Below are 10,874 nucleotides of genomic sequence, written 5' to 3'. Positions count from 1 at the left end.
CCAGGGCCTAGCAAACACAGAAATGGATGATCACAGTCAGCTATTGGATGGATCCCCAATGGAGGAGCTAGAGAAATTACCCAAGGAGCTAAAAGGAACTGCAACCCTATAGGTGGAACAACAATATGAACTAACCAGTACCACGGAGCTCTTGTCTCTAGCTTCATATGTATCAAAAAATGGCCTAGTCGGCCATCACAGCAAAGAGAGGCCAATTAGACTTGCAAACTCTATATGCCCCAGTACAGGGGAACCCCAGGGCCAAAAAGGTGGAATGGGTGGGTTGTGGATTGGGAGGGTGGGTATGGGGGACTTTTGGGATAGCATTGAAAATGTAAACGAGGAAAATACCTAATAAAAAATAAATGATAATAAAAAAAAAGAAGTCAACACAAAAACAAAATGTAGAATGGTGCTTACCAGTAGATATGGAAGAAGAAAATAAGAGGGTAATAGTTCGAAGACACAGTGTTTTCACATGCACAAGAAGGAATTCACTTTACAGAATAGTATCAGTGTTTAGCAATATTCTATTGTACAATGAATACTTTAAATTTTGCTAAAGTATATCTTATGTTAAATTAAATGTTCTAGTCATGAAAAATAACAAGGACAGGGAAATGAAAATGATCAATATGTTTATAGTAGAATGATGGTGATGGATCCATAAGAACAGACTATCTCCAGACTCAAGTCATGCACATTCAGTACACAGAGCTTCTTATTTCACCCAGCTGAGTCTCCAAAGTAAAATGTTTAAAGGAACCAGCTTAGAAGTCATTCCTACACTCTTTTACAGAAAAAAAAAAAAAAAAAACTGATCAAACTCAAGGTCAGTGAATTGTGTCATGGACACAGAGTGGTTTCAGTGACTGCATGTTAAAGCTAAAGATAGACCAGTGCAGAAATCACAAACTAAAACAGTAAAATAAACACATATAGACTGCTCAATTAAAACCAAAAAAAAAATATGGACCAAGAAGTTCAGATTAACCAGAGAAGCAACTGAAAATCTCTCTGATATAAAAATAAAAGTGACAATTTATTAAGCCAAGTTCTGCAAAGAATTATTTATGCATGTGTGTACTTTATATAATATTATACACACATATGTTTGTGTGTGTGTGTGTGTGTGTGTGAGTGATGCTAAGAAAGAAAGCTTCAAAGTAGGTTATCTTTACTCCTATCCTGCAGATAAGAAAACTAAAGCTTAGGAAGTAGAAAAAACTTGCTAGAATGTCACCCTCATCATATGACAAAACTAAATTCCAATTCTAACAGCTGTGGGGACTTTTGCTTTATCAAGCCATTGTCTCTTGGGACCACATTGGCTCCAAATAACATGTTTGTAAAAAGTATGGGTTTAAGTAAGTATAAAATTGACAACACCTCAAACCCCCAAAGTACAGCACAGAGACAGATCTATCTCTAATATCCCCATCCCTACTGTCTGCCATTTACTCCTTCGTTGCCCTCGTTGATGGCCATGAGACTCTTAGTGGATATATGTGAATGAGGGTCCAAGGTCTCACTGGCTGCTGGGTTCTATGTTTCTGCATAGTTGGCATTCCCTGGTAATCAACACCTGAAATCAAATCTGCACTTAAGTGTTTATTTTTCATTTCAGCCATATGTATAATCATTTATTAAGAATGTCCAATTAATTAATGTCCAATGACTGGTTCAATCATTAATTACAATTATCGCTTTATTAAATCCTTACAACTGTAAAGTGATCTGCTCTTAAGAGGACTCTTACATACATCATCACATTTAATCCTCACGCAGCAGAGAGAGATGATTTATCATGCTTGCTTTATTTAAGAAGCACACACACACCAGTCATACAGCCAGTATTTGGCACAACTGTGATTTGAAAGTAGAACTTCTGTACATATATTTTTTTTCTTTAGTTTCCAAGGCAGTGCCAGAAAACAACTTGAATGTGGGAGATGGGGAGTTGGGGAAGTGGTTTTAGAAAGGAACAGAGTCTTGGAGAAGACAGAGCAGACAATAGCTGAATTAAGAAGGTTTGATATTAGCTGCTTTCCTCCCTTTTCCATTTCTCCCCTCTCCTCTGGTGACTTTGCATAATGGACACCTAAGCCCGGTAAAAAGAGAAGACTTCTCTGTAGGAGACACAAACATTGATCCAGCATTAGGTAGCAGTTATGTAGCTCATAGGGAACTTGAAAGAACCATAAAGAACATCTTAGTTTGAGAGGACCTGAGAAAGGGATCTTCGTACCAGGACCACCCAATAAATTAGAAGGGCAAAGTCATTGGAAATGTAAATGAAATAAATACCCAATTTAAAAAAAAAAAAAAAAGAAGGGCAAAGTATCTTCAAAACTTGTTCCTGCAATGGCCAAGATCAAGTGTTCATTGACACTGGGAAATTAGATACAGCTCTGCATAAGGTTCACCCAAGCCTTGGTAGGGAAATAGCCATATGTCAACAATGTTGACTGTGCTCTGAACAGATCTCTGCATCCCATAGGACCAATGTGGACTTCTTTTGCACCTGGTGGCTATGGGAATACAGGGTTGTGGAAATAAAGGGTGAAAACACTCCCCATTCAATGTCATCTCTCTTCTACATTGCACATCCGCATCTGAAGATAGATTGATTTCTGTATTTTCCAGCTTGACCATGCTGAGTGTCAAAGGCCAAGAGTCTTTGGTACTATGACACTGAATACACTACTTGATATAAAATCAATATTCACTCTAATTGATCCTGGCTTATCTATTTATCACTCTGAATTATAATGCTAATCCAAGAACCAGAAAATATAAATGATTTTGGTGGCTCTGCAAGGTTAACTCACTTTACCTCACAGATTACAGAGTAGACGGAAACAGTAGCAATGGAATCCATTTGATTAGCTGTAGCAAGTGTCATGAATGGGGGCATAAGGTGAAAACTCCACTCCGTGTCTTTTGTCAGCAATTCTTTTCCTTGTCAGGGGACCCTTGACTTTCCTCTTCCACCTGTCTCTACTTTTGGATCTTAACCAACTACAATGTAATGACTTCCAAAACTCTTTGCCAAAGACTCAGAAAAGTTGTATGGCTCTTCCAACAGGAAGCATTATACAGAAGACAAGGAAGATAAATGAGAAAAACATGTTCCTGTGCTTTTCTTCACCAGTGATGCTTATGTCTGTTTTCCTCTATCTAGGTCAGTGTTTTTTAACCTGTGGGTTATGTATGACCCCTTTCCTCTATTTAGGTCAGCATTTTTTAACCTTTGGGTTATGACCCCTTTGGGGGTCAAGTGTCAGATATCCTGCACATAAGATATTTATATTGTGATTCAAAACAATTTCAAAATTATAGTTATGAATTATCAAGGAAATTATTTTATGGCTGGGGTCACTACAACATAAGGAACTGTATTAAGGGTAGCAGCATTAGGGAGGTTAAGAACCATTCGTCTAGGTAAAGCCAACCTCTGACCTCTCAGAGCTTCCAAATTCTGACCATTCGCTGAGAGTTATTATTATCTGTCCCCTCTTTGAAGTTTTCTTTGATTATTTCATTACCACAAACTTCTACTTGTGGAAAAGGGGAGAGAAAAAAAAAATACATTTAGTCAGTGCAGCTTTGAACATGGTTGCCTCTGGTTAGTACCAAAGATCTTTTTCCTACTGTTAATATCAGATAAACTTAAGTCAGAGATTGTGTGGTATGAAAGGGGAGTATGGCAAAATGGAGATAATAAGAGAATTAGAAGCAAAGGCTTGTGGGTTTGAGTCAGGGGTCTACCATTTAGAATCAATGTTGGTTAAGAGTTGATTGAAAGGAACAATGGAGCTGTGCTAACAGAAAGACTGATTTTCTTCATATAACAAAGAACCCTGGGCTGCTACAACCGTTCACAGATCTCATCATGACCCTAGGCTCCTTCTGTCTAGTTGATCTTCCTGAATACATCTGGCATTCATCCTCATTCCTGTAGCCTCAAGGTTACAAGGTGCCAACTGAACCTCTAGATAGTTCTTCAGTCCTAAGCAGAAGAGAATTGGAAAGAAAATGTAATTAAGAAAAAAATGAGATGTTTCAGCAGATGTGGTCTGTTTTAGAAATAGAGGGGGGAGGGAGGGAGGGAAGGAGGGAGAAAGGAAGGAATGAAGGAAGGAAAGAAGGAAGGAAGGAAGGAAGGAAGGAAGGAAGGAAGGAAGGAAGGAAGGAAGGAAGGAAGGAAGGAAGGAAGGAAGCTTTTGCCAAAAGACACACCAGCTAACTTCAAGTGCATTTGTGCTGTTGATCAGAGCTGTGTTTAATGACTTCATTAGCTGGAAGAGAGCTAAGGAAAGGAGGGTGGAGAAAGTTTAATTAACCTCATTTAAACCTCAATTTCCAAATCTTTAATACAAGAGAAACCATGTCTGCCTTGCCAGTGACTCTCTCACAGCAAGCAGCACAGAGTAAGTACTCATCCAGCTATTTAGAAAAGGGTCAAAGAATAAAAATATAGTATAATCACCAACTCCTTCCATTATCTCATAAATCTCTCTCTGTCTCTCTCTGTCTCTGTCTCTGTCTCTCTGTCTGTCTCTGTCTGCCTGCCTCTCTCTCTCTCTCTCTCTCTCTCTCTCTCTCTCTCACACACACACACACACACACACACACACATACACACACATACACACACTATCTCAGCATTTACCTTGAACTAAGCCCTATGAATAATACTTGACTGTTGTCATCAAAGAAGTAACAATCAAGAGGAAAACCATATAACAAGACATTAAGTTCATTGAGATACAATGATTTTCTGAAAAGACTAGCCTGCAAAGGGAAGATGGAGTACAAAAAAGATGAAGAGTACCTGTTGCACTTAAGGGAGGCTTCGTGGGAAACATGATATACCACAAGAACACAAAGATGTTGCAATAAAGATTAGAGAAGAACATATAAAATTAGGAATCAGGGCCAGTAAGATAGTTCATAGGTTAAGGCTTCCACCACCAAGCCTGATGACCCAAGTTCCATCCCTAATGTACACATGGTAGAAGAGGAAAACTAATTGTGCCAGTTGTCCTCTGATCTCCATGTATATGTCATGGGACACATACAATAAGTATATAAATGCCACTTTAAAAATTAAGTGGGGATCAGCATATACAAGAGCAAGGTACAAAAGAATACTGACAGTGTTTGTTCCAAAGGACAACTGAAGAGAGGCAGCAAAGATTAAAGAGTGTGTACTTGCTGTTCATGAAGTTACTAAGATAGAATTTGTGTGTGATAGGAAACTCGGGACATTACCACAATGATTCGCAGCTCCCAAAGTTTACATTGTGAATCATATTGCTTCCTTCTGAAGAGAGATATAGGAAAAATGACAGAAGTCCATTTCCATGATGAGGTTGTAACTATGACTCATACCTTTGTAAAATATAAAGTGTCACCTTGCAAATCATCTTTCTCCCCATGGGTGTTCTCAAGTGGATGAGAGTTCACAAGTCAAAGAAGCAAGAGCACCCCATACATGCAAAAATAATAAATAAAGAGCCACCCTTTTGCTCAATAGTCCTTTAATAATTAAACAAAAATTCTCCACAGCTGTGCCATCTCACAAGTGGATCTGTTGCTGTTGAATCAGACAAGACCACTTCATACCTTGAATGTAGCATGGAAAATAAAAACACTAAACAAAGCCATACTTGGATTTCTAGCTCAAAAAGAATGATGGGATTATGGACAGTTCAGTCAAAGATTCTGGGATTGGGAGAGGTAGGTATACGAGACAGCTGCTGATGTACAGTATAGTCACCAAAGTCTATCAAGGCTTTACTGGTACTCACTGTTGACATATCATTTACCTAAGAAATCTAATTTATCAAATTGATCACTGTCATCAAAGATACTACCTGCTCTGAGTGGTCATATATACCTCAGAATTCCCATGAAATGATTACATTTCACAAATGGCCTCTCTACTCTTCTCTGCCTTAAAGCATCTCAACTCCTAAATTGTCCACAGAGACAGCCATGACTTCTGAGCTGCTTTATCTAATCTTCATGAGTCTCAAATGTCCTCTGGCTTTCAGTTGTCAGTTAATTCTTAGTTCTTTTACCTGATACTTATGCTCCAGTATGTACAATTTGGCCTACCCAAATATTTTGAAGATATTGGAAACTGTTTTGAACATAATTATGCATTTCCTTTTGCACACTTCCCCTGAAACAGCGACAGTATTGATTTTTCTAGAATTGTTCGCAGATACAATGAAAGTACTCTAGCATGCAGCGGTCCAAATAATACTTCTAAGATATTTAAAATATTGACACTTCTGTTCAAAGCAACATGGGATTTTTTTAACGGTCCCTTCCTTATATTTTTGAAGCAACAAATATTCCAGCAGGAGAATTGATAAATAGCTCCAATTGACCTAAGCAGAAAGCTAATTAAGATAATAAATAATCCCAATTGACTTCACCACAAGACTTAAAATTATAGGCTGCTTGTGAGAAGCACAAGACACAAGTGATGTAGTGTCACTGTTATGTTCACTTGGTAACAGACAAGAGGGGACCTGATCTATGGATGTTTATTAAGGTCAACTTAAGAACAAGCCTTGTGCAAAACAACAAGCAAACAAATGGGCAATAGAAGGTTCCAAGATACAGTACAGAGCCTGAAATAGACTCAGAAAACATGAGAAATTCCCGTGTTAACAAGGGTCTGAAAACTCCATTTTGGAGCAAGATGGCCAGTCCTATGATTCTATCTTGTTCATTCTTGGCAGGTGGATACAGCAAAAGAGATATGGATTCTCCAGTCAATGCTTTCTTGAAGGGCTGGGCTCACAGGTGAAAGACACTTGTGCCACTTCCTGTAGCAGAGGTAGGACATCTATCCTGGACAAGAGACCAAGGCATGAGGGTCCGTCAAACACACACACACACACAAACATAGTTACAGTTTGCCATATTGACTGGTCAGGGAAAAGGAAAGGACTCTGGAAGATGGAGGGAGAAGAGAAGGTTGCTTCTCAGTGGGGCTGTGTTTCTCTCTTGTGGTATAAGATGGAAAACCTAACTCAAAGAGAAGATTATGGTGGTAGGAAAGGACAGAACAAAAGAGTGAAGGAGATTGCTCTCCCTTCCATATTTGCTTTTATATTTCATTCCTAAAGTCAATTAAAATATATTTAATTTCTAGAACTTTACTGTGATATATACAGAAGAAAATTGTGTCTTCTTCATTTAGAGCTATATAAATTATATAATTCGCTGTTGGTAATTGAAATAAATATTTAAAATTGAAAGCTCTAGATTGGTGAGATGATGTAGCCTGGTAAACTGCTTGACATACGTATGTAAAGATCTAAATTGATATCTCCAGCACCTGGAGATGGCTGTACACATCCGTAATTCCAATACTGGAGAGCAGAGGTACTTAGAGTCCCTTGTCTAACCAGCCTAAGCAAATCAGTGAGATCTAGGCTCACTGAGAGATACTGTTTTAAAAGTACATATGGTATAGAGACCTTTAAAAAGAAACCTGGTATCTATACTTGCTCTCCACAGGCACACCGCACACACACATACAGATATACTACACATACACATAGACACCAAAGGAATAAACCATTAACAGTCCTAAGACACTTGAATTTTACTTTCTGTTCATCTTGAATATGGAGATAGATAGATAGATAGATAGATAGATAGATAGATAGATAGATAGATAGATGTAATTTAAGGTAACGATAGAATCTCCTACATGCTGTACAAATACAGCTTTTTCCTGGTTGGAGCAGGAGAAAAGGCACAGATGTTTCTTGGGTAATTATATTAGATAATTAACAGACCCAGATCTGGTAGGCCCCAGGAGCTTGTCAACTCATTACATAAATAAGAAAACCCAAATTGATACATCCACAGCCTGGGAGTTTGCATATAAGATTCAAGTTTGAGACATCTCAAGTGGTAGACTCATTTTTTAGTGCTTTTTTGTTCTCCTTTGAAGTGTCTGCTACAGAAGATGATTAACACATAGCTTATTGGATTGAAAACTAAATAAATCAATATTTCTTTCTTTAAACCCAGAGAACTCTCAAGAAACAGTTTTTACAAGATGTACTTATCTTTAATAAATCTTCAATGGACAGATTTTTACAATTGATCCACCATGGGCCAGGGGAGAGTAGAGAAACTGGCTTTGTGGTTAAACTTCATGGGCCTTTATTACTTGTTGGTATTTTGTGTTGTTTGTTTCCTCTGTGGCTAAAATGAAAAGCAGCGTTACAAGCAAGATCTATCTGTGCCTTTCACTCCCACAGCACCAGAGCAATGCAAATGAAGGCGTATTAACAGAAGAACATCATTTCTAATTCTTGTAATTCTCCATAGATGCATCTAATCCAATCTGGTCTGTGATAAAGGCATACTGATTGCTAAAGAGAATCTTTCATATGAGTGTGTGCAGTGTTCACCCTTTAGAGAGTTTTGTAATTATGTAAGTCTCTGATTCTATATCAAGGGGTTTGAATATTTGCTATACAGCAACAAAATACCAAGTGGACTATTTTGCTGCACATATTAGAACTTTCATGCTCACTCTCTAAGAAGGAGAAATTGTGAGAGAAACATTGTAGTGCATTTTGGGAACTTAGAGCTGTGGCACTCAAACCAAACTAAAATATAAAGCTTTTGTATTTGAATGTAAAGGACTACTGGACCTTCTCCAAGGTTGCTGAAAACAGAAAAAGAGACAGGTAGTCATCCTATTTTGTGATTGTCACATTAGGGTCTGCATGTGTTCTTGGTGGATGTAAAGTGATCCCTTTGAGAAATTACATATTTATCCCACCCAAGTTGCCATTACTGTGGACAGTTCAGATGTTTGCCTTCCATCATTTGTTTTCAGTTTGGGTCACATACACTTGAATAGCTTTAGTGACATGGCTTTCTAGGCTCTGAAAGATGAGCTCTTTTTCCCCCTGTGGTTATTCAACTCTCCAAAATTGTCAAAACACTCAGAACTGAGTCTGAGCCAAACTTGGTAAACAAGGAGGGTCACCTGCAGTGCACCACTATTGTGTGGCCTGAAGAAGTGCTGGTTCTCTCAGAATCTAGCCAAAGGGGAACAAGACAAGGGGAATATAGAAACAACTTATACAAGGGAAGACTAAGCAAAGTAAACATGTGCCCTCACCAATACATGCTCTCTACTTTGGGAGAGGAAGAGTAAATATAAGGTCAAACAAGTCTGTGGTAGTCATCTGGTCCAACTTTTCATAAACTTAGGCAAGTGTTTAATGGACAATGATGAACTGAGTCTAATCAGGGTATAAGGACTCTGGTTAGACTCATAGTTGCAGAGACATGCCGCATTACAATGGGTTGTGGGCAAAGACAAGGCAGAAATCAACATGGCATCTCTGAAGAAGAGAAAGGGGATAGCTACAACCTTCTACCTAGTCTTTCTTTGGGCATCATTTTCCATGTTTATTTGAATCTGTATCCTTCCACTGTGATATACTACAATCATGAGTGAAATGCTTTTCCTGGATTCTTTTAGTCCTCTCTAGCATTCATCAAACAAGGGTATGGTCTTAAAGGGTTTCAACACGGATGGGGGGCCTTTCCTTCACTCCAATGTTTTCTACATCTAAATCACTCTAGAACCCATAGTACAATGTAAAACAGATTAAATGGATGTCAATGTTTTATGATGGAGCACTCTTTCTTTAATCCAGACTCTTGTTTCTGACAAAGCTTTTTTTTTTCATCTTCTGGTTCTTCTAGCCTGCACATGGCTAGGACTAGCACACACCCCCAATATCTGTTTGCTATACAAAAGTGATTCATTTTGCTGCCTATTAGAGAGTCAGCAGGGGAAGAAGTAAATGTGATTCTTGCAGCCAATCAACTAAATATATTTAGGACAAATAAACCAAGACTTTCACCTTGGTGCAGAAGACAAACAATAAGGGAAATAAGGGATCAAGGAGGATTAAGTGTATATGAAAAGGAATCATCTGCCTGTAATAGACACAGGGAAAATAAATAGGAAATCTGTTGTCAAGATTACATAAAGATTATATTGGAAATTGCAGGATGAAAGAAGAGATAAGGAGAAAGTAGCATGGCAGTAAGCTAGGCCCCAGGAGATAAGATTCTAAGCCGGTGATGGGGAAGGCCCTATTGTGAAGATTAGTAGAGCTAAGACAGAGACAGTGCAGGGAAGCATGACAAACACGGGCTGTCTTGGGGCCTGGCGGCACTGTTGTGTTCTTGGACATGCTGAGGCAATGAAGGCAATAGAACTGATGATGAGAGCAGAAGGAAGAAAGCAGCTGTCTGGTAAGGTCACACTCTGGTGGGGTCCGGTCTTAGCAAAGCAGAGGCACACAGGCTGAGAGAAGGCATTCCTCAATGTAGTCCCGATTATAGTCTGGGAGTCTCACAGAGCTCCTGCAGATAAGTCCAGCTCTGCCCACCTGAGAGTGGCCCCACAAGTTAAGGATCAAGTGACCATTTCTTGATGAGGGCCCTCATCCTAACCGAGCATCTATGACCTGACTCTGCTCAACTTTCTCCTTAACAGGAGCTAAGCTACTAATTAACAACATCACCAGTGTCTAGTACCCAGCACCATGTGGAAGGCTAGAGGTTCAGGGAACTTAATCCCTAGGAACATTACTTAACCATAAAGGGGTTCAGGGACAAACTCCTCAACCTTCTAGGTCCTTCAATGAGGCAAGTTTTGTGTGGATGCCCTAGAGTGTGTCAGAAAGTTTCCAGCTCGAGGTCCCGAATCTCAGTTGCCCATAATGACAATCCACACAAAAAGTAGTATATTCTCTCTCTCTCTCTCTCTCTCTCTCTCTCTCTCTCTCTCTCTCTCTCTC

This window comes from Mus caroli, chromosome 15 (assembly GCF_900094665.2).
Source record: "Mus caroli chromosome 15, CAROLI_EIJ_v1.1, whole genome shotgun sequence".
Lineage (NCBI taxonomy): Eukaryota > Metazoa > Chordata > Mammalia > Rodentia > Muridae > Mus > Mus caroli.
The sequence above is the reverse complement of the archived record's forward strand: the minus strand, read 5'-3'. Positions refer to the sequence as shown.